This window comes from Aquarana catesbeiana, linkage group LG01 (assembly GCF_042186555.1).
Source record: "Aquarana catesbeiana isolate 2022-GZ linkage group LG01, ASM4218655v1, whole genome shotgun sequence".
Lineage (NCBI taxonomy): Eukaryota > Metazoa > Chordata > Amphibia > Anura > Ranidae > Aquarana > Aquarana catesbeiana.
Window position 1 is genome coordinate 406,165,352 of NC_133324.1, and position 23,836 is coordinate 406,189,187.

Below are 23,836 nucleotides of genomic sequence, written 5' to 3' on the forward strand. Positions count from 1 at the left end.
TTTGATTGGAGTCCATTAGTTGATAGCATTAGAGCAGCATGACTATAAACAAGGACTATATAAAACTGCCTCTGGTGGGACTCGAACCCACAGCCTTTGAATTACTACACTAACTAGAAGTCCAATGCACTATCCATTGCACCACAGATCCCTCCCTTTTGGTGTGGTTAGAGGACCTTGCCTGAGGAACTACTACTCAAGTCATAGCACATAAACACATCCTCATACTGGCTGGCACTAAATAACAGGGATGAGCTCAAGATCTGGTCCAGATACAGTTTAAGATTGAAATGTTCCTGTTTGGGCATTTGCCTTAGCGCTACTTTTTTTGATCTTTAGGTGGGAACCGGAGGTGATGTTAAGTAGCAGTATTTGTACTGTTGATGTGTTGTTGGAAAAATGAAAAGTTCTGCTATTAGGTAATGGCGGGATAGAATTCCCTGAAGAGTTTCCAGGGATCAACTGAGGCCTAGAGAGTCGGAAATAGACATATATATTGGAGTAGGGAATTTAAGAGGATGGGAGAGCCCCTGGGGAAATCCCATAGGCGAGCATTGAAAGAAGTGTTGAGGGAGCTAGCGAATAGGAATTCTTGGAAGGAGAGAACAGGGTGTTTTGTTTGATACCATCAGATAAGGTTGATGATGTAGCTAGGGGCAGAGTTGTGGGTGGCTTTTTATATTGTTAGTATTTTGAATTTGATTTGATGGGTGAACAGAAGCCAGGGAGAGATTGTCAGAGAGGTTGTGGCTGACACTTCTGCTGGTAAATGGTTGGTAAGGGGGATAAGACTGGCAGCAGCATATAAGATAGACTGAAGAGGCCATGGTCTGTTTAGAAGCAGGCCAAAGAGTAGGGAGTTGCAATAGTCAAGGCAAGACATATCAAGAGAGTGAAGTGGAAGTTTGGTGGTGTCATCGGTTAAGATGGGGCATTGTTTGGAAATCTAATTGAGTTGAAGGTAGCAAGATTTGGACAGTAAATGGTTGTGGGGCTGACAAGAGAGGACACAGTAAGAAGGAAGGGAACAATAGAATGCAGGTTAGCTTACAAATCCACCTCTTTGCTTTGAATTTCACAGGGTACCTCCAATTTTGCTGATATCAACTCTCAAGAGAAGCCTGAAACACTAGGCACTATTATAAGCTTATTTGGCAAATCCACTTCACTACAGCTACCTTTTGAATGGAATCCATTAGTTGATAGCATTAGAGCAGCATGACTATAAACAAGGACTATATTAAACTGACTCTGGTGGGACTCGAACCCACAACCTTTGAATTACTACACCAACTAGAAGTCCAATGCGCTATCCATTGCGTCACAGAGCCCTGCTTTGAATTTCATAAGGTACCTCCAATTTTGCTGATATCAACTCTCAAGAGAAGCCTGAAACTCTAGGCACTATTATAAGCTTATTTGGCAAATCCACTTCACTACAGCTACCTTTTGAATGGAATCCATTAGTTGATAGCATTAGAGCAGCATGACTATAAACAAGGACTATATTAAACTGACTCTGGTGGGACTCGAACCCACAGCCTTTGAATTACTACACCAACTAGAAGTCCAATGCGCTATCCATTGCGTCACAGAGCCCTCCCCTTGGGTGCGGTTAGAGGACCTTGCCTGAGGAACTATTACTCAAGTCATAGCACATAAACACATCCTCATACTGGCTGGCACTAAATAACAGGGATGAGCTCAAGATCTGGTCCAGATACAGTTTAAGATTGAAATGTTCCTGTTTGGGCATTTGCCTTAGCGCTACTTTTTTTGATCTTTATGTGGGAACCGGAGGTGATGTTAAGTAGCAGTATTTGTACTGTTGATGTGTTGTTGGAAAAATGAAAAGCTCTGCTATTAGGTAATGGCGCTATAGAATTCCCTGAAGAGTTTCCAGGGATCAACTGAGGCCTAGAGAGTGGGAAATAGACATATAGATTGGAGTAGGGAATTTAAGAGGAAGGGAGAGCCCCTGGGGAAATCCCATAGGCGAGCATTGGAAAAAGTGTTGAGGGAGCTAGTGAATAGGAATTCTTGGAAGGAGAGAACAGGGTGTTTTGTTTGATACCATCAGATAAGGTTGATGATGTAGCTAGGGGCAGAGTTGTGGGTGGCTTTTTATATTGTTAGTATTTTGAATTTGATTTGATGGGTGAACAGAAGCCAGGGAGAGATTGTCAGAGAGGTGGTGGCTGACACTTCTGCTGGTAAATGGTTGGTAAGGGGGATAAGACTGGCAGCAGCATATAAGATAGACTGAAGAGGCCATGGTCTGTTTAGAAGCAGGCCAAAGAGTAGGGAGTTGCAATAGTCAAGGCAAGACATATCAAGAGAGTGAAGTGGAAGTTTGGTGGTGTCATCGGTTAACCACTTGACGACCGCCTCACGCCGATTTACGTCGGCAAGGTGGCACGGACAGGCAAAATCACGTATATATACGTGATTTGCCTTCCGCGGGTGGGGGGTCCGATCGGACCCCCCCCCCCGGTGCCTGAGGTGGTCGTCTTTGGTCCCACGGCGATCGGAGATGAGGGGGAGGCCATCCGTTCGTGGCCCCCCCCCCTCGCGATCGCCGCCGGCCAATCAGATAACTTCCATTGCTGCTGTATGCTAAACAGCAGCAAAGGAAATTATGTCATCTCTCCTCGGCTCGGTATTCCGTTGCAGCGCCGAGGAGAGAAGACATCACTGTGAGTGCACTAACACTACACACACAGTAGAACATGCCAGGCACACAAAACACCCCGATCGCCCCCCGATCCCCCCCCCAATCACCCCCCCCTCCCTGTCACAAACTGACACCAGCAGTTTTTTGCTTTTTTTTGTTTTTTTTTCTGATTACTGCATTGGTGTCAGTTTGTGACAGTTACAGTGTTGGGACAGTGAATATTACCCCCCTTTAGGTCTAGGATACCCCCCTAACCCCCCCCTAATAAAGTTTTAACCCCTTGATCACCCCCTGTCACCAGTGTCGCTAAGCGATCATTTTTCTGATCGCTGTATTAGTGTCGCTGGTGACCCTAGTTAGGGACGTAAATATTTAGGTTCGCCGTCAGCGTTTTATAGCGACAGGGACCCCCATATACTATCTAATAAATGTTTTAACCCCTTGATTGCCCCCTAGTTAACCCTTTCACCACTGATCACCGTATAAGTGTTACGGGTGACGCTGGTTAGTTTGTTTATTTTTTTTAGTGTGAGGGCACCCGCCGTTTATTACCGAATAAAGGTTTAGCCCCCTGATCGCCCGGCAGTGATATGCGTCGCCCCAGGCAGCGTCAGATTAGCGCCAGTACCGCTAACACCCACGCACGCAGCATACGCCTCCCTTAGTGGTATAGTATCTGATCGGATCAATATCTGATCCGATCAGATCTATACTAGCGTCCCCAGCAGTTTAGGGTTCCCAAAAACACAGTGTTAGCGGGATCAGCCCAGATACCTGCTAGCACCTGCGTTTTGCCCCTCCGCCCGGCCCAGCTCAGCCCACCCAAGTGCAGTATCGATCGATCACTGTCACTTACAAAACACTAAACGCATAACTGCAGCGTTCGCAGAGTCAGGCCTGATCCCTGCGATCGCTAACAGTTTTTTTGGTAGTATTTTGGTGAACTGGCAAGCACCAACCCCAAGCAGCGTCAGATTAGCGCCAGTACCGCTAACACCCACGCATGCAGCATACGCCTCCCTTAGTGGTATAGTATCTGAACGGATCAATATCTGATCCGATCAGATCTATACTAGCGTCCCCAGCAGTTTAGGGTTCCCAAAAACGCAGTGTTAGCGGGATCAGCCCAGATACCTGCTAGCACTTGCGTTTTGCCCCTCCGCCCGGCCCAGCCCAGCCCACCCAAGTGCAGTATCGATCGATCACTGACACTTACAAAACACTAAATGCATAACTGCAGCGTTCGCAGAGTCAGGCCTGATCCCTGCGATCGCTAACAGTTTTTTTGGTAGTATTTTGGTGAACTGGCAAGCACCAGCCCCAAGCAGCGTCAGATTAGCGCCAGTACCGCTAACACCCACGCATGCAGCATACGCCTCCCTTAGTGGTATAGTATCTGAACGGATCAATATCTGATCCGATCAGATCTATACTAGCGTCCCCAGCAGTTTAGGGTTCCCAAAAACGCAGTGTTAGCGGGATCAGCCCAGATACCTGCTAGCACCTGCATTTTGCCCCTCCGCCCGGCCCACCCAAGTGCAGTATCGATCGATCACTGACACTTACAAAACACTAAATGCATAACTGCAGCGTTCGCAGAGTCAGGCCTGATCCCTGCGATCGCTAACAGTTTTTTTGGTAGTATTTTGGTGAACTGGCAAGCACCAGCCCCAAGCAGCGTCAGATTAGCGCCAGTACCGCTAACACCCACGCATGCAGCATACGCCTCCCTTAGTGGTATAGTATCTGAACGGATCAATATCTGATCCGATCAGATCTATACTAGCGTCCCCAGCAGTTTAGGGTTCCCAAAAACGCAGTGTTAGCGGGATCAGCCCAGATACCTGCTAGCACCTGCATTTTGCCCCTCCGCCCGGCCCAGCCCAGCCCACCCAAGTGCAGTATCGATCGATCACTGTCACTTACAAAACACTAAACTAAACTGCAGCGTTCGCAGAGTCAGGCCTGATCCCTGCGATCGCTAACAGTTTTTTTGGTAGCTTTTTATTGAACTGGCAAGCGCCAGCGGCCTAGTACACCCCGGTCGTAGTCAAACCAGCACTGCAGTAACACTTGGTGACGTGGTGAGTCCCATAAGTGCAGTTCAAGCTGGTGAGGTGGCAAGCACAAGTAGTGTCCCGCTGCCACCAAGAAGACAAACACAGGCCCGTCGTGCCCATAATGCCCTTCCTGCTGCATTCGCCAGTCCTAATTGGGAACCCACCACTTCTGCAGCACCCGTACTTCCCCCATTCACATCCCCAACCCAATGCAGTCGGCTGCATGAGAGGCATTTTCTTTATGTCCTCCCGAGTACCCCTACCCAACGCCCCCCAAAAAAGATGTTGTGTCTGCAGCAAGCGCGGATATAGGCGTGACACCCGCTATTATTGTCCCTCCTGTCCTGACAATCCTGGTCTTTGCATTGGTGAATGTTTTGAACGCTACCATTCACTAGTTGAGTATTAGCGTAGGGTACAGCATTGCACAGACTAGGCACACTTTCACAGGGTCTCCCAAGATGCCATCGCATTTTGAGAGACCCGAACCTGGAACCGGTTACCGTTATAAAAGTTAGTTACAAAAAAAGTGTAAAAAAAAAAAAAATATATATATAAAATAAAAAAAAATAGTTGTCGTTTTATTGTTCTCTCTCTCTCTATTCTCTCTCTCTTGTTCTGCTCTTTTTTACTGTATTCTATTCTGCAATGTTTTATTGTTATTATGTTTTATCATGTTTGTTTTTCAGGTATGTAATTATTTATACTTTACCGTTTACTGTGCTTTATTGTTAACCATTTTTTTGTCTTCAGGTACGCCATTCACGACTTTGAATGGTTATACCAGAATGATGCCTGCAGGTTTAGGTATCATCTTGGTATCATTCTTTTCAGCCAGCGGTCGGCTTTCATGTAAAAGCAATCCTAGCGGCTAATTAGCCTCTAGACTGCTTTTACAAGCCGTGGGAGGGAATGCCCCCCCCACCGTCTTCCGTGTTTTTCTCTGGCTCTCCTGTCTCAACAGGGAACCTGAGAATGCAGCCGGTGATTCAGCCAGCTGACCATAGAGCTGATCAGAGACCAGAGTGGCTCCAAACATCTCTATGGCCTAAGAAACCGGAAGCTACGAGCATTTTATGACTTAGATTTCGCCAGATGTAAATAGCGCCATTGGGAAATTGGGGAAGCACTTTATCACACCGATCTTGGTGTCATCAGATGCTTTGAGGGCAGAGGAGAGATCTAGGGTCTAATAGACCCCAATTTTTTCAAAAAAGAGTACCTGTCACTACCTATTGCTATCATAGGGGATATTTACATTCCCCGAGATAACAATAAAAATGATTTAAAAAAAAAAAAAATGAAAGGAACAGTTTAAAAATAAGATAAAAAAGCAAAAAAATAATAAAGAAAAAAAAAAAAAAAAAAAAAGCACCCCTGTCGCCCCCTGCTCTCGCGCTAAGGCGAATGCAAGCGGCGGTCTGTCGTCAAACGTAAACAGCAATTGCACCATGCATGTGAGGTATCGCCGCGAAGGTCAGATCGAGTGCAGTAATTTTTGCAGTAGACCTCCTCTGTAAATCTAAAGTGGTAACCTGTAAAGGCTTTTAAAGGCTTTTAAAAATGTATTTATTTTGTTGCCACTGCACGTTTGTGCGCAATTTTAAAGCATGTCATGTTTGGTATCCATGTACTCGGCCTAAGATCATCTTTTTTATTTCATCAAACATTTGGGCAATATAGTGTGTTTTAGTGCATTAAAATTTAAAAAAGTGTGTTTTTTCCCCAAAAAATGCGTTTGAAAAATCGCTGCGCAAATACTGTGTGAAAAAAAAAAATGAAACACCCACCATTTAAATCTGTAGGGCATTTGCTTTAAAAAAATATATAATATTTGGGGGTTCAAAGTAATTTTTTTGGTAAAAAAAATATCTTTTTCATGTAAACAAAAAGTGTCAGAAAGGGCTTTGTCTTCAAGTGGTTAGAAGAGTGAGTGATGTGTGACATAAGCTTCTAAATGTTGTGCATAAAATGCCAGGACAGTTCAAAACCCCCCCAAATGACCCCATTTTGGAAAGTAGACACCCCAAGCTATTTGCTGAGAGGCATGTCGAGTCCATGGAATATTTTATATTGCGACACAAGTTGCGGGAAAGAGACAAAATTTTTTTTTTTTTTTTTTGCACAAAGTTGTCACTAAATGATATATTGCTCAAACATGCCATGGGGATATGTGAAATTACACCCCAAAATACATTCTGCTGCTTCTCCTGAGTACGGGGATACCACATGTGTGAGACTTTTTGGGAGCCTAGCCGCGTACGGGACCCTGAAAACCAAGCACCGCCTTCAGGCTTTCTAAGGGCGTGAATTTTTGATTTCACTCTTCACTGCCTATCACAGTTTCGGAGGCCATGGAAAGCCCAGGTGGCACAAAACCCCCCCAAATGACCCCATTTTGGAAAGTAGACACCCCAAGCTATTTGCTGAGAGGTATAGTGAGTATTTTGCAGACCTCACTTTTTGTCACAAAGTTTTGAAAATTGAAAAAAGAAAAAAAAAAAAGTTTTTTCTTGTCTTTCTTCATTTTCAAAAACAAACGAGAGCTGCAAAATACTCACCATGCCTCTCAGCAAATAGCTTGGGGTGTCTACTTTCCAAAATGGGGTCATTTGGGGGGGTTTTGTGCCACCTGGGCATTCCATGGCCTCCGAAACTGTGATAGGCAGTGAAGAGTGAAATCAAAAATTTACACCCTTAGAAATCCTGAAGGCGGTGCTTGGTTTTCGGGGCCCCGTACGCGGCTAAGCTCCCAAAAAGTCCCACACATGTGGTATCCCCATACTCAGGAGAAGCAGCTAAATGTATTTTGGGGTGCAATTCCACATAGGCCCATGGCCTGTGTGAGCAATATATCATTTAGTGACAACTTTTTGTAAATATTTTTTTTTTTTTTTTTTTTGTCATTATTCAATCACTTGGGACAAAAAAATAAATATTCAATGGGTTCAACATGCCTCTCAGCAATTTCCTTGGGGTGTCTACTTTCCAAAATGGGGTCATTTGGGGGGGTTTTGTACTGCCCTGCCATTTTAGCACCTCAAGAAATGACATAGGCAGTCATAAACTAAAAGCTGTGTAAATTACAGAAAATGTACCCTAGTTTGTAGACGCTATAACTTTTGCGCAAACCAATAAATATATGCTTATTGACATTTTTTTTACCAAAGACATGTGGCCGAATACATTTTGGCCTAAATGTATGACTAAAATTTAGTTTATTGGATTTTTTTTATAACAAAAAGTAGAAAATATCATTTTTTTTTAAATTTTCGGTCTTTTTCCGTTTATAGCGCAAAAAATAAAAACTGCAGAGGTGATCAAATACCATCAAAAGAAAGCTCTATTTGTGGGAAGAAAAGGACGCAAATTTCGTTTGGGTACAGCATTGCATGACCGCGCAATTAGCAGTTAAAGCGACGCAGTGCCAAATTGGAAAAAGACCTCTGGTCCTTAGGCAGCATAATGGTCCGGGGCTCAAGTGGTTAAGATGGGGCATTGTTTGGAAATCTAATTGAGGTGAAGGTAGCAAGATTTGGACAGTAAATGGTTGTGGGGCTGACAAGAGAGGACACAGTAAGAAGGAAGGGAACAATAGAATGCAGGTTAGCTTACAATTCCACCTCTTTGCTTTGAATTTCACAGGGTACCTCCAATTTTGCTGATATCAACTCTCATGAGAAGCCTGAAACACTAGGCACTCTTTTTAGCTTATATGGCAAATCCACTTCACTACAGCTACCTTTTGAATGGAATACATTAGTTGATAGCATTAGAGCAGCATGACTATAAACAAGGACTATATAAAACAGACTCTGGTGGGACTCGAACCCACAACCTTTGAATTACTACACCAACTAGAAGTCCAATGCGCTATCCATTGCGCCACAGAGCCCTCCCCTTGGGTGCGGCTAGAGGACCTTGCCTGAGGAACTACTACTCAAGTCATAGCACATAAACACATCCTCATACTAGCTGGCACTAAATAACAGGGATGAGCTCAAGATCTGGTCCAGATACAGTTTAAGATTGAAATGTTCCTGTTTGGGCATTTGCCTTAGCGCTACTTTTTTTGATCTTTAGGTGGGAACCGGAGGTGATGTTAAGTAGCAGTATTTGTACTGTTGATGTGTTGTTGGAAAAATGAAAAGTTCTGCTATTAGGTAATGGCGGGATAGAATTCCCTGATATCAGCAAAATTACCTCCAATTTTGCTGATATCAACTCTCAAGAGAAGCCTGAAACACTAGGCACTATTATTAGCTTGTATGGCAAATCCACTTCACTACAGGTACCTTTTGAATGGAATCCATTAGTTGATAGCATTAGAGCAGCATGACTATAAACAAGGACTATATAAAACCAACTCTGGTGGGACTCGAACCCACAACCTTTGAATTACTACACTAACTAGAAGTCCAATGCGCTATCCATTGCGCCACAGAGCCCTCCCTTTGGGTGCGATTAGAGGACCTTGCCTGAGGAACTACTACTCAAGTCATAGCACATAAACACATCCTCATACTGGCTGGCACTAAATAACAGGGATGAGCTCAAGATCTGGTCCAGATACAGTTTTAGTTTGAAATGTTCCAGTTTGGGCATTTGCCTTACCGTTACTTTTTTTGATCTTTAGGTGGGAACCGGAGGTGATGTTAAGTAGCAGTATTTGTACTGTTGATGTGTTGTTGGAAAAATGAAAAGTTCTGCAATTAGGTAATGGAGGGATAGAATTCCCTGAAGAGTTTCCAGGGATCAACTGAGGCCTAGAGAGTGGGAAATAGACATATGGATTGGTGTAGGGAATTTAAGAGGATGGGAGAGCCCCTGGGGAAATCCCATAGGCGAGCATTGGAAAAAGTGTTGAGGGAGCTAGCGAATAGGAATTCTTGGAAGGAGAGAACAGGGTGTTTTGTTTGATACCATCAGATAAGGTTGATGATGTAGCTAGGGGCAGAGTTGTGGGTGGCTTTTTATATTGTTAGTATTTTGAATTTGATTTGATGGGTGAACAGAAGCCAGGGAGAGATTGTCAGAGAGGTGGTGGCTGACACTTCTGCTGGTAAATGGTTGGTAAGGGGGATAAGACTGGCAGCAGCATATAAGATAGACTGAAGAGGCCATGGTCTGTTTAGAAGCAGGCCAAAGAGTAGGGGGTTGCAATAGTCAAGGCAAGACATATCAAGAGAGTGAAGTGGAAGTTTGGTGGTGTCATCGGTTAAGATGAGGCATTGTTTGGAAATCTAATTGAGGTGAAGGTAGCAAGATTTGGACAGTAAATGGTTGTGGGGCTGACAAGAGAGGACACAGTAAGAAGGAAGGTAACAATAGAATGCAGGTTAGCTTACAAATCCACCTCTTTGCTTTGAATTTCACAGGGTACCTCCAATTTTGCTGATATCAACTCTCATGAGAAGCCTGAAACACTAGGCAATATTATTAGCTTATTTGGCAAATCCACTTCACTACAGCTACCTTTTGAATGGAATCCATTAGTTGATAGCATTAGAGCAGCATGACTATAAACAAGGACTATATAAAACCGACTCTGGTGGGACTCGAAGCCACAACCTTTGAATTACTGCACTAACTAGAAGTCCAATGCACTATCCATTGCACCACAGATCCCTCCCTTTGGGTGTGGTTGGAGGACCTTGCCTGAGGAACTACTACTCAAGTCATAGCACATAAACACATCCTCATACTGGCTGGCACTAAATAACAGGGATGAGCTCAAGATCTGGTCCAGATACAGTTTAAGATTGAAATGTTCCTGTTTGGGCATTTGCCTTAGCGCTACTTTTTTTGATCTTTATGTGGGAACCGGAGGTGATGTTAAGTAGCAGTATTTGTACTGTTGATGTGTTGTTGGAAAAATGAAAAGTTCTGCTATTAGGTAATGGCGGGATAGAATTCCCTGAAGAGTTTCCAGGGATCAACTGAGGCCTAGAGAGTGGGAAATAGACATATAGATTGGAGTAGGGAATTTAAGAGGATGGGAGAGCCCCTGGGGAAATCCCATAGGCGAGCATTGGAAAAAGTGTTGAGGGAGCTAGCGAATAGGAATTCTTGGAAGGAGAGAACAGGGTGTTTTGTTTGATACCATCAGATAAGGTTGATGATGTAGCTAGGGGCAGAGTTGTGGGTGGCTTTTTATATTGTTAGTATTTTGAATTTGATTTGATGGGTGAACAGAAGCCAGGGAGAGATTGTCAGAGAGGTGGTGGCTGACACTTCTGCTGGTAAATGGTTGGTAAGGGGGATAAGACTGGCAGCAGCATATAAGATAGACTGAAGAGGCCATGGTCTGTTTAGAAGCAGGCCAAAGAGTAGGGAGTTGCAATAGTCAAGGCAAGACATATCAAGAGAGTGAAGTGGAAGTTTGGTGGTGTCATCGGTTAAGATGAGGCATTGTTTGGAAATCTAATTGAGGTGAAGGTAGCAAGATTTGGACAGTAAATGGTTGTGGGGCTGACAAGAGAGGACACAGTAAGAAGGAAGGTAACAATAGAATGCAGGTTAGCTTACAAATCCACCTCTTTGCTTTGAATTTCACAGGGTACCTCCAATTTTGCTGATATCAACTCTCATGAGAAGCCTGAAACACTAGGCAATATTATTAGCTTATTTGGCAAATCCACTTCACTACAGCTACCTTTTGAATGGAATCCATTAGTTGATAGCATTAGAGCAGCATGACTATAAACAAGGACTATATAAAACCGACTCTGGTGGGACTCGAAGCCACAACCTTTGAATTACTGCACTAACTAGAAGTCCAATGCACTATCCATTGCACCACAGATCCCTCCCTTTGGGTGTGGTTGGAGGACCTTGCCTGAGGAACTACTACTCAAGTCATAGCACATAAACACATCCTCATACTGGCTGGCACTAAATAACAGGGATGAGCTCAAGATCTGGTCCAGATACAGTTTAAGATTGAAATGTTCCTGTTTGGGCATTTGCCTTAGCGCTACTTTTTTTGATCTTTATGTGGGAACCGGAGGTGATGTTAAGTAGCAGTATTTGTACTGTTGATGTGTTGTTGGAAAAATGAAAAGTTCTGCTATTAGGTAATGGCGGGATAGAATTCCCTGAAGAGTTTCCAGGGATCAACTGAGGCCTAGAGAGTGGGAAATAGACATATAGATTGGAGTAGGGAATTTAAGAGGATGGGAGAGCCCCTGGGGAAATCCCATAGGCGAGCATTGGAAAAAGTGTTGAGGGAGCTAGCGAATAGGAATTCTTGGAAGGAGAGAACAGGGTGTTTTGTTTGATACCATCAGATAAGGTTGATGATGTAGCTAGGGGCAGAGTTGTGGGTGGCTTTTTATATTGTTAGTATTTTGAATTTGATTTGATGGGTGAACAGAAGCCAGGGAGAGATTGTCAGAGAGGTGGTGGCTGACACTTCTGCTGGTAAATGGTTGGTAAGGGGGATAAGACTGGCAGCAGCATATAAGATAGACTGAAGAGGTCATGGTCTGTTTAGAAGCAGGCCAAAGAGTAGGGAGTTGCAATAGTCAAGGCAAGACATATCAAGAGAGTGAAGTGGAAGTTTGGTGGTGTCATCGGTTAAGATGGGGCATTGTTTGGACATCTAATTGAGGTGAAGGTAGCAAGATTTGGACAGTAAATGGTTGTGGGGCTGACAAGAGAGGACACAGTAAGAAGGAAGGGAACAATAGAATGCAGGTTAGCTTACAAATCCACCTCTTTGCTTTGAATTTCACAGGGTACCTCCAATTTTGCTGATATCAACTCTCAAGAGAAGCCTGAAACACTAGGCACTATTATTAGCTTGTATGGCAAATCCACTTTACTACAGGTACCTTTTGAATGGAATCCATTAGTTGATAGCATTAGAGCAGCATGACTATAAACAAGGACTATATAAAACCGACTCTGGTGGGACTCGAACCCACAACCTTTGAATTACTACACTAACTAGAAGTCCAATGCGCTATCCATTGCGCCACAGAGCCCTCCCTTTGGGTGTAGCTAGAGGACCTTGCCTGAGGAACTACTACTCAAGTCATAGCACATAAACACATCCTCATACTGGCTGGCACTAAATAACAGGGATGAGCTCAAGATCTGGTCCAGATACAGTTTAAGATTGAAATGTTCCTGTTTGGGCATTTGCCTTAGCGCTACTTTTTTTGATCTTTAGGTGGGAACCGGAGGTGATGTTAAGTAGCAGTATTTGTACTGTTGATGTGTTGTTGGAAAAATGAAAAGTTCTGCTATTAGGTAATGGCGGGATAGAATTCCCTGAAGAGTTTCCAGGGATCAACTGAGGCCTAGAGAGTGGGAAATAGACATATAGATTGGTGTAGGGAATTTAAGAGGATGGGAGAGCCCCTGGGGAAATCCCATAGGCGAGCATTGGAAGAAGTGTTGAGGGAGCTAGCGAATAGGAATTCTTGGAAGGAGAGAACAGGGTGTTTTGTTTGATACCATCAGATAAGGTTGATGATGTAGCTAGGGGCAGAGTTGTGGGTGGCTTTTTATATTGTTAGTATTTTGAATTTGATTTGATGGGTGAACAGAAGCCAGGGAGAGATTGTCAGAGAGGTGGTGGCTGACACTTCTGCTGGTAAATGGTTGGTAAGGGGGATAAGTCTGGCAGCAGCATATAAGATAGACTGAAGAGGCCATGGTCTGTTTAGAAGCAGGCCAAAGAGTAGGGAGTTGCAATAGTCAAGGCAAGACATATCAAGAGAGTGAAGTGGAAGTTTGGTGGTGTCATCGGTTAAGATGGGGCATTGTTTGGAAATCTAATTGAGGTGAAGGTAGCAAGATTTGGACAGTAAATGGTTGTGGGGCTGACAAGAGAGGACACAGTAAGAAGGAAGGGAACAATAGAATGCAGGTTAGCTTACAAATCCACCTCTTTGCTTTGAATTTCACAGGGTACCTCCAATTTTGCTGATATCAACTCTCAAGAGAAGCCTGAAACACTAGGCAATATTATTAGCTTATTTGGCAAATCCACTTCACTACAGCTACCTTTTGAATGGAATCCATTAGTTGATAGCATTAGAGCAGCATGACTATAAACAAGGACTATATAAAACCGACTCTGGTGGGACTCGAACCCACAACCTTTGAATTACTACACCAACTAGAAGTCCAATGCGCTATCCATTGCGCCACAGAGCCCTCCACTTGGGCGCGGTTAGAGGACCTTGCCTGAGGAACTACTACTCAAATCATAGCACATAAACACATCCTCATACTGGCTGGCACTAAATAACAGGGATGAGCTCAAGATCTGGTCCAGATACAGTTTAAGATTGAAATGTTCCTGTTTGGGCATTTGCCTTAGCGCTACTTTTTTTGATCTTTAGGTGGGAACCGGAGGTGATGTTAAGTAGCAGTATTTGTACTGTTGATGTGTTGTTGGAAAAATGAAAAGTTCTGCTATTAGGTAATGGCGGGATAGAATTCCCTGAAGAGTTTCCAGGGATCAGCTGAGGCCTAGAGAGTGGGAAATAGACATATATATTGGAGTAGGGAATTTAAGAGGATGGGAGAGCCCCTGGGGAAATCCCATAGGCGAGCATTGAAAGAAGTGTTGAGGGAGCTAGCGAATAGGAATTCTTGGAAGGAGAGAACAGGGTGTTTTGTTTGATACCATCAGATAAGGTTGATGATGTAGCTAGGGGCAGAGTTGTGGGTGGCTTTTTATATTGTTAGTATTTTGAATTTGATTTGATGGGTGAACAGAAGCCAGGGAGAGATTGTCAGAGAGGTGGTGGCTGACACTTCTGCTGGTAAATGGTTGGTAAGGGGGATAAGACTGGCAGCAGCATATAAGATAGACTGAAGAGGCCATGGTCTGTTTAGAAGCAGGCCAAAGAGTAGGGAGTTGCAATAGTCAAGGCGAGACATATCAAGAGAGTGAAGTGGAAGTTTGGTGGTGTCATCGGTTAAGATGGGGCATTGTTTGGAAATCTAATTGAGGTGAAGGTAGCAAGATTTGGACAGTAAATGGTTGTGGGGCTGACAAGAGAGGACACAGTAAGAAGGAAGGGAACAATAGAATGCAGGTTAGCTTACAAATCCACCTCTTTGCTTAGAATTTCACAGGGTACCTCCAATTTTGCTGAAATCAACTCTCAAGAGAAGCCTGAAACACTAGGCACTATTATTAGCTTGTATGGCAAATCCACTTCACTACAGCTACCTTTTGATTGGAATCCATTAGTTGATAGCATTAGAGCAGCATGACTATAAACAAGGACTATATAGAACTGACTCTGGTGGGACTCAAACCCACAATCTTTGAATTACTACACTAACTAGAAGTCCAATGCGTTATCCATTGCGCCACAGAGCCCTCCCTTTGGGTGCGTTTAGAGGACCTTGCCTGAGGAACTACTACTCAAGTCATAGCACATAAACACATCCTCATACTGGCTGGCACTAAATAACAGGGATGAGCTCAAGATCTGGTCCAGATACAGTTTAAGATTGAAATGTTCCTGTTTGGGCATTTGCCTTAGCGCTACTTTTTTTGATCTTTATGTGGGAACCGGAGGTGATGTTAAGTAGCAGTATTTGTACTGTTGACGTGTTGTTGGAAAAATGAAAAGCTCTGCTATTAGGTAATGGCGGGATAGAATTCCCTGAAGAGTTTCCAGGGATCAACTGAGGCCTAGAGAGTGGGAAATAGACATATAGATTGGAGTAGGGAATTTAAGAGGATGGGAGAGCCCCTGGGGAAATCTCATAGGCGAGCATTGGAAAAAGTGTTGAGGGAGCTAGCGAATAGGAATTCTTGGAAGGAGTCAACAGGGTGTTTTGTTTGATACCATCAGATAAGGTTGATGATGTAGCTAGGGGCAGAGTTGTGGGTGGCTTTTTATATTGTTAGTATTTTGAATTTGATTTGATGGGTGAACAGAACCCAGGGAGAGATTGTCAGAGAGGTGGTGGCTGACACTTCTGCTGGTAAATGGTTGGTAAGGGGGATAAGACTGGCAGCAGCATATAAGATAGACTGAAGAGGCCATGGTCTGTTTAGAAGCAGGCCAAAGAGTAGGGAGTTGCAATAGTCAAGGCAAGACATATCAAGAGAGTGAAGTGGAAGTTTGGTGGTGTCATCGGTTAAGATGGGGCATTGTTTGGAAATCTAATTGAGGTGAAGGTAGCAAGATTTGGACAGTAAACGGTTGTGGGGCTGACAAGAGAGGACACAGTAAGAAGGAAGGGAACAATAGAATGCAGGTTAGCTTACAAATCCACCTCTTTGCTTTGAATTTCACAGGGTACCTCCAATTTTGCTGATATCAACTCTCAAGAGAAGCCTGAAACACTAGGCAATATTATTAGCTTATTTGGCAAATCCACTTCACTACAGCTACCTTTTGAATGGAATCCATTAGTTGATAGCATTAGAGCAGCATGACTATAAACAAGGACTATATAAAACCGACTCTGGTGGGACTCGAACCCACATCCTTTGAATTACTACACCAACTAGAAGTCCAATGCGCTATCCATTGCGCCACAGAGCCCTCCCTTTGGGTGTAGTTAGAGGACCTTGCCTGAGGAACTACTACTCAAGTCATAGCACATAAACACATCCTCATACTGGCTGGCACTAAATAACAGGGATGAGCTCAAGATCTGGTCCAGATACAGTTTAAGATTGAAATGTTCCTGTTTGGGCATTTGCCTTACCGTTACTTTTTTTGATCTTTATGTGGGAACCGGAGGTGATGTTAAGTAGCAGTATTTGTACTGTTGATGTGTTGTTGGAAAAATGAAAAGCTCTGCTATTAGGTAATGGCGGGATAGAATTCCCTGAAGAGTTTCCAGGGATCAACTGAGGCCTAGAGAGTGGGAAATAGACATATAGATTGGAGTAGAGAATTTAAGAGGAAGGGAGAGCCCCTGGGGAAATCCCATAGGCGAGCATTGGAAAAAGTGTTGAGGGAGCTAGTGAATAGGAATTCTTGGAAGGAGAGAACAGTGTGTTTTGTTTGATACCATCAGATAAGGTTGATGATGTAGCTAGGGGCAGAGTTGTGGGTGGCTTTTTATATTGTTAGTATTTTGAATTTGATTTGATGGGTGAACAGAAGCCAGGGAGAGATTGTCAGAGAGGTGGTGGCTGACACTTCTGCTGGTAAATGGTTGGTAAGGGGGATAAGACTGGCAGCAGCATATAAGATAGACTGAAGAGGCCATGGTCTGTTTAGAAGCAGGCCAAAGAGTAGGGAGTTGCAATAGTCAAGGCAAGACATATCAAGAGAGTGAAGTGGAAGTTTGGTGGTGTCATCGGTTAAGATGGGGCATTGTTTGGAAATCTAATTGAGGTGAAGGTAGCAAGATTTGGACAGTAAATGGTTGTGGGGCTGACAAGAGAGGACACAGTAAGAAGGAAGGGAACAATAGAATGCAGGTTAGCTTACAAATCCACCTCTTTGCTTTGAATTTCACAGGGTACCTCCAATTTTGCTGATATCAACTCTCAAGAGAAGCCTGAAACACTAGGCACTATTATTAGCTTGTATGGCAAATCCACTTCACTACAGGTACCTTTTGAACGGAATCCATTAGTTGATAGCATTAGAGCAGCATGACTATAAACAAGGACTATATAAAACTGACTCTGGTGGGACTCGAACCCACAACCTTTGAATTACTACACTAACTAGAAGTCCAATGCGCTATCCATTGCGCCACAGAGCCCTCCCTTTGGGTGTGGTTAGAGGACCTTGCCTGAGGAACTACTACTCAAGTCATAACACATAAACACATCCTCATACTGGCTGGCACTAAATAACAGGGATGAGCTCAAGATCTGGTCCAGATACAGTTTAAGATTGAAATGTTCCTGTTTGGGCATTTGCCTTAGCGCTACTTTTTTTGATCTTTAGGTGGGAACCGGAGGTGATGTTAAGTAGCAGTATTTGTACTGTTGATGTGTTGTTGGAAAAATGAAAAGTTCTGCTATTAGGTAATGGTGGGATAGAATTCCCTGAAGAGTTTCCAGGGATCAACTGAGGCCTAGAGAGTGGGAAATAGACATATAGATTGGAGTAGGGAATTTAAGAGGATGGGAGAGCCCCTGGGGAAATCCCATAGGCGAGCATTGGAAAAAGTGTTGAGGGAGCTAGCGAATAGGAATTCTTGGAAGGAGAGAACAGGGTGTTTTGTTTGATACCATCAGATAAGGTTGATGATGTAGCTAGGGGCAGAGTTGTGGGTGGCTTTTTATATTGTTAGTATTTTGAATTTGATTTGATGGGTGAACAGAAGCCAGGGAGAGATTGTCAGAGAGGTGGTGGCTGACACTTCTGCTGGTAAATGGTTGGTAAGGGGGATAAGACTGGCAGCAGCATATAAGATAGACTGAAGAGGTCATGGTCTGTTTAGAAGCAGGCCAAAGAGTAGGGAGTTGCAATAGTCAAGGCAAGACATATCAAGAGAGTGAAGTGGAAGTTTGGTGGTGTCATCGGTTAAGATGGGGCATTGTTTGGAAATCTAATTGAGGTGAAGGTAGCAAGATTTGGACAGTAAATGGTTGTGGGGCTGACAAGAGAGGACACAGTAAGAAGGAAGGGAACAATAGAATGCAGGTTAGCTTACAAATCCACCTCTTTGCTTTGAATTTCACAGGGTACCTCCAATTTTGCTGATATCAACTCTCATGAGAAGCCTGAAACACTAGGCAATATTATTAGCTTATTTGGCAAATCCACTTCACTACAGCTACCTTTTGAATGGAATCCATTAGTTGATAGCATTAGAGCAGCATGACTATAAACAAGGACTACATAAAACCGACTCTGGTGGGACTCAAAGCCACAACCTTTGAATTACTGCACTAACTAGAAGTCCAATGCACTATCCATTGCACCACAGATCCCTCCCTTTGGGTGTGGTTAGAGGACCTTGCCTGAGGAACTACTACTCAAGTCATAGCACATAAACACATCCTCATACTGGCTGGCACTAAATAACAGGGATGAGCTCAAGATCTGGTCCAGATACAGTTTAAGATTGAAATGTTCCTGTTTGGGCATTTGCCTTAGCGCTACTTTTTTTGATCTTTATGTGGGAACCGGAGGTGATGTTAAGTAGCAGTATTTGTACTGTTGATGTGTTGTTGGAAAAATGAAAAGTTCTGCTATTAGGTAATGGCGGGATAGAATTCCCTGAAGAGTTTCCAGGGATCAACTGAGGCCTAGAGAGTGGGAAATAGACATATAGATTGGAGTAGGGAATTTAAGAGGAAGGGAGAGCCCCTGGGGAAATCCCATAGGCGAGCATTGGAAAAAGTGTTGAGGGAGCTAGTGAATAGGAATTCTTGGAAGGAGAGAACAGTGTGTTTTGTTTGATACCATCAGATAAGGTTGATGATGTAGCTAGGGGCAGAGTTGTGGGTGGCTTTTTATATTGTTAGTATTTTGAATTTGATTTGATGGGTGAACAGAAGCCAGGGAGAGATTGTCAGAGAGGTGGTGGCTGACACTTCTGCTGGTAAATGGTTGGTAAGGGGGATAAGACTGGCAGCAGCATATAAGATAGACTGAAGAGGCCATGGTCTGTTTAGAAGCAGGCCAAAGAGTAGGGAGTTGCAATAGTCAAGGCAAGACATATCAAGAGAGTGAAGTGGAAGTTTGGTGGTTTCATCGGTTAAGATGAGGCATTGTTTGGAAATCTAATTGAGGTGAAGGTAGCAAGATTTGGACAGTAAATGGTTGTGGGGCTGACAAGAGAGGACACAGTAAGAAGGAAGGGAACAATAGAATGCAGGTTAGCTTACAAATCCACCTCTTTGCTTTGAATTTCACAGGGTACCTCCAATTTTGCTGATATCAACTCTCATGAGGAGCCTGAAACACTAGGCAATATTATTAGCTTATTTGGCAAATCCACTTCACTACAGCTACCTTTTGAATGGAATCCATTAGTTGATAGCATTAGAGCAGCATGACTATAAACAAGGACTATATAAAACCGACTCTGGTGGGACTCGAAGCCACAACCTTTGAATTACTGCACTAACTAGAAGTCCAATGCACTATCCATTGCACCACAGATCCCTCCCTTTGTGTGTGGTTGGAGGACCTTGCCTGAGGAACTACTACTCAAGTCATAGCACATAAACACATCCTCATACTGGCTGGCACTAAATAACAGGGATGAGCTCAAGATCTGGTCCAGATACAGTTTAAGATTGAAATGTTCCTGTTTAGGCATTTGCCTTAGCGCTACTTTTTTTGATCTTTATGTGGGAACCGGAGGTGATGTTAAGTAGCAGTATTTGTACTGTTGATGTGTTGTTGGAAAAATGAAAAGTTCTGCTATTAGGTAATGGCGGGATAGAATTCCCTGAAGAGTTTCCAGGGATCAACTGAGGCCTAGAGAGTGGGAAATAGACATATAGATTGGAGTAGGGAATTTAAGAGGATGGGAGAGCCCCTGGGGAAATCCCATAGGCGAGCATTGGAAAAAGTGTTGAGGGAGCTAGCGAATAGGAATTCTTGGAAGGAGAGAACAGGGTGTTTTGTTTGATACCATCAGATAAGGTTGATGATGTAGCTAGGGGCAGAGTTGTGGGTGGCTTTTTATATTGTTAGTATTTTGAATTTGATTTGATGGGTGAACAGAAGCCAGGGAGAGATTGTCAGAGAGGTGGTGGCTGACACTTCTGCTGGTAAATGGTTGGTAAGGGGGATAAGACTGGCAGCAGCATATAAGATAGACTGAAGAGGTCATGGTCTGTTTAGAAGCAGGCCAAAGAGTAGGGAGTTGCAATAGTCAAGGCAAGACATATCAAGAGAGTGAAGTGGAAGTTTGGTGGTGTCATCGGTTAAGATGGGGCATTGTTTGGACATCTAATTGAGGTGAAGGTAGCAAGATTTGGACAGTAAATGGTTGTGGGGCTGACAAGAGAGGACACAGTAAGAAGGAAGGGAACAATAGAATGCAGGTTAGCTTACAAATCCACCTCTTTGCTTTGAATTTCACAGGGTACCTCCAATTTTGCTGATATCAACTCTCAAGAGAAGCCTGAAACACTAGGCACTATTATTAGCTTGTATGGCAAATCCACTTTACTACAGGTACCTTTTGAATGGAATCCATTAGTTGATAGCATTAGAGCAGCATGACTATAAACAAGGACTATATAGAACTGACTCTGGTGGGACTCAAACCCACAATCTTTGAATTACTACACTAACTAGAAGTCCAATGCGTTATCCATTGCGCCACAGAGCCCTCCCTTTGGGTGTAGTTAGAGGACCTTGCCTGAGGAACTACTACTCAAGTCATAGCACATAAACACATCCTCATACTGGCTGGCACTAAATAACAGGGATGAGCTCAAGATCTGGTCCAGATACAGTTTAAGATTGAAATGTTCCTGTTTGGGCATTTGCCTTACCGTTACTTTTTTTGATCTTTATGTGGGAACCGGAGGTGATGTTAAGTAGCAGTATTTGTACTGTTGATGTGTTGTTGGAAAAATGAAAAGCTCTGCTATTAGGTAATGGCGGGATAGAATTCCCTGAAGAGTTTCCAGGGATCAACTGAGGCCTAGAGAGTGGGAAATAGACATATAGATTGGAGTAGAGAATTTAAGAGGAAGGGAGAGCCCCTGGGGAAATCCCATAGGCGAGCATTGGAAAAAGTGTTGAGGGAGCTAGTGAATAGGAATTCTTGGAAGGAGAGAACAGTGTGTTTTGTTTGATACCATCAGATAAGGTTGATGATGTAGCTAGGGGCAGAGTTGTGGGTGGCTTTTTATATTGTTAGTATTTTGAATTTGATTTGATGGGTGAACAGAAGCCAGGGAGAGATTGTCAGAGAGGTGGTGGCTGACACTTCTGCTGGTAAATGGTTGGTAAGGGGGATAAGACTGGCAGCAGCATATAAGATAGACTGAAGAGGCCATGGTCTGTTTAGAAGCAGGCCAAAGAGTAGGGAGTTGCAATAGTCAAGGCAAGACATATCAAGAGAGTGAAGTGGAAGTTTGGTGGTGTCATCGGTTAAGATGGGGCATTGTTTGGAAATCTAATTGAGGTGAAGGTAGCAAGATTTGGACAGTAAATGGTTGTGGGGCTGACAAGAGAGGACACAGTAAGAAGGAAGGGAACAATAGAATGCAGGTTAGCTTACAAATCCACCTCTTTGCTTTGAATTTCACAGGGTACCTCCAATTTTGCTGATATCAACTCTCAAGAGAAGCCTGAAACACTAGGCACTATTATTAGCTTGTATGGCAAATCCACTTCACTACAGGTACCTTTTGAACGGAATCCATTAGTTGATAGCATTAGAGCAGCATGACTATAAACTAGGACTATATAAAACTGACTCTGGTGGGACTCGAACCCACAACCTTTGAATTACTACACTAACTAGAAGTCCAATTCGCTATCCATTGCGCCACAGAGCCCTCCCTTTGGGTGTGGTTAGAGGACCTTGCCTGAGGAACTACTACTCAAGTCATAACACATAAACACATCCTCATACTGGCTGGCACTAAATAACAGGGATGAGCTCAAGATCTGGTCCAGATACAGTTTAAGATTGAAATGTTCCTGTTTGGGCATTTGCCTTAGCGCTACTTTTTTTGATCTTTAGGTGGGAACCGGAGGTGATGTTAAGTAGCAGTATTTGTACTGTTGATGTGTTGTTGGAAAAATGAAAAGTTCTGCTATTAGGTAATGGCGGGATAGAATTCCCTGAAGAGTTTCCAGGGATCAACTGAGGCCTAGAGAGTGGGAAATAGACATATAGATTGGAGTAGGGAATTTAAGAGGATGGGAGAGCCCCTGGGGAAATCCCATAGGCGAGCATTGGAAAAAGTGTTGAGGGAGCTAGCGAATAGGAATTCTTGGAAGGAGAGAACAGGGTGTTTTGTTTGATACCATCAGATAAGGTTGATGATGTAGCTAGGGGCAGAGTTGTGGGTGGCTTTTTATATTGTTAGTATTTTGAATTTGATTTGATGGGTGAACAGAAGCCAGGGAGAGATTGTCAGAGAGGTGGTGGCTGACACTTCTGCTGGTAAATGGTTGGTAAGGGGGATAAGACTGGCAGCAGCATATAAGATAGACTGAAGAGGTCATGGTCTGTTTAGAAGCAGGCCAAAGAGTAGGGAGTTGCAATAGTCAAGGCAAGACATATCAAGAGAGTGAAGTGGAAGTTTGGTGGTGTCATCGGTTAAGATGGGGCATTGTTTGGAAATCTAATTGAGGTGAAGGTAGCAAGATTTGGACAGTAAATGGTTGTGGGGCTGACAAGAGAGGACACAGTAAGAAGGAAGGGAACAATAGAATGCAGGTTAGCTTACAAATCCACCTCTTTGCTTTGAATTTCACAGGGTACCTCCAATTTTGCTGATATCAACTCTCATGAGAAGCCTGAAACACTAGGCACTATTATTAGCTTATTTGGCAAATCCACTTCACTACAGCTACCTTTTGAATGGAATCCATTAGTTGATAGCATTAGAGCAGCATGACTATAAACAAGGACTATATAAAACCAACTCTGGTGGGACTCGAACACATAACCTTTGAATGACTACACCAACTAGAAGACCAATGCACTATCCATTGCGCCACAGAGCCCTCCCCTTGATTGTGGTTAGAGGACCTTCCCTGAGGAACTACTACTCAAGTCATAGCACATAAACACATCCTCATACTGGCTGGCACTAAATAACAGGGATGAGCTCAAGATCTGGTCCAGATACAGTTTAAGATTGAAATGTTCCAGTTTGGGCATTTGCCTTAGCGCTACTTTTTTTGATCTTTAGGTGGGAACCGGAGGTGATGTTAAGTAGCCCTATTTGTACTATTGATGTGTTGTTGGAAAAATGAAAAGTTCTGCTATTAGGTAATGGCGGGATAGAATTCCCTGAAGAGTTTCCAGGGATCAACTGAGGCCTAGAGAGTGGGAAATAGACATATAGATTGGAGTAGGAAATTTAAGAGGATGGGAGAGCCCCTGGGGAAATCCCATAGGCGAGCATTGGAAGAAGTGTTGAGGGAGCTAGCGAATAGGAATTCTTGGAAGGAGAGAACAGGGTGTTTTGTTTGATACCATCAGATAAGGTTGATGA

At 43.5% G+C, this 23,836-nt stretch overlaps 11 non-coding genes across 11 annotated transcripts; all 11 read right to left on the minus strand.

Moving 5' to 3' along the window:
* Positions 1–1,246: 1,246 nt before the first annotated feature.
* TRNAR-UCU (transfer RNA arginine (anticodon UCU)) lies at positions 1,247–1,331 on the minus strand. Its single transcript is given in 2 exon segments — positions 1,247–1,282; positions 1,295–1,331. It is a non-coding gene; the product is annotated as a tRNA-Arg (tRNA).
* Positions 1,332–1,514: 183 nt separating this feature from the next.
* On the minus strand, positions 1,515–1,599 carry TRNAR-UCU (transfer RNA arginine (anticodon UCU)). Its single transcript is given in 2 exon segments — positions 1,515–1,550; positions 1,563–1,599. It is a non-coding gene; the product is annotated as a tRNA-Arg (tRNA).
* Positions 1,600–8,544: 6,945 nt separating this feature from the next.
* TRNAR-UCU (transfer RNA arginine (anticodon UCU)) lies at positions 8,545–8,629 on the minus strand. The gene is given in 2 exon segments: positions 8,545–8,580; positions 8,593–8,629. It is a non-coding gene; the product is annotated as a tRNA-Arg (tRNA).
* Positions 8,630–9,097: 468 nt separating this feature from the next.
* TRNAR-UCU (transfer RNA arginine (anticodon UCU)) lies at positions 9,098–9,182 on the minus strand. The gene is given in 2 exon segments: positions 9,098–9,133; positions 9,146–9,182. It is a non-coding gene; the product is annotated as a tRNA-Arg (tRNA).
* A 3,455-nt stretch (positions 9,183–12,637) lies between these two features.
* TRNAR-UCU (transfer RNA arginine (anticodon UCU)) lies at positions 12,638–12,722 on the minus strand. Its single transcript is given in 2 exon segments — positions 12,638–12,673; positions 12,686–12,722. It is a non-coding gene; the product is annotated as a tRNA-Arg (tRNA).
* A 1,095-nt stretch (positions 12,723–13,817) lies between these two features.
* TRNAR-UCU (transfer RNA arginine (anticodon UCU)) lies at positions 13,818–13,902 on the minus strand. The gene is given in 2 exon segments: positions 13,818–13,853; positions 13,866–13,902. It is a non-coding gene; the product is annotated as a tRNA-Arg (tRNA).
* Positions 13,903–14,997: 1,095 nt separating this feature from the next.
* TRNAR-UCU (transfer RNA arginine (anticodon UCU)) lies at positions 14,998–15,082 on the minus strand. The gene is given in 2 exon segments: positions 14,998–15,033; positions 15,046–15,082. It is a non-coding gene; the product is annotated as a tRNA-Arg (tRNA).
* A 1,095-nt stretch (positions 15,083–16,177) lies between these two features.
* On the minus strand, positions 16,178–16,262 carry TRNAR-UCU (transfer RNA arginine (anticodon UCU)). Its single transcript is given in 2 exon segments — positions 16,178–16,213; positions 16,226–16,262. It is a non-coding gene; the product is annotated as a tRNA-Arg (tRNA).
* Positions 16,263–17,357: 1,095 nt separating this feature from the next.
* On the minus strand, positions 17,358–17,442 carry TRNAR-UCU (transfer RNA arginine (anticodon UCU)). Its single transcript is given in 2 exon segments — positions 17,358–17,393; positions 17,406–17,442. It is a non-coding gene; the product is annotated as a tRNA-Arg (tRNA).
* Positions 17,443–20,897: 3,455 nt separating this feature from the next.
* Positions 20,898–20,982, minus strand: TRNAR-UCU (transfer RNA arginine (anticodon UCU)). The gene is given in 2 exon segments: positions 20,898–20,933; positions 20,946–20,982. It is a non-coding gene; the product is annotated as a tRNA-Arg (tRNA).
* Positions 20,983–22,077: 1,095 nt separating this feature from the next.
* TRNAR-UCU (transfer RNA arginine (anticodon UCU)) lies at positions 22,078–22,162 on the minus strand. Its single transcript is given in 2 exon segments — positions 22,078–22,113; positions 22,126–22,162. It is a non-coding gene; the product is annotated as a tRNA-Arg (tRNA).
* Positions 22,163–23,836: the final 1,674 nt, after the last annotated feature.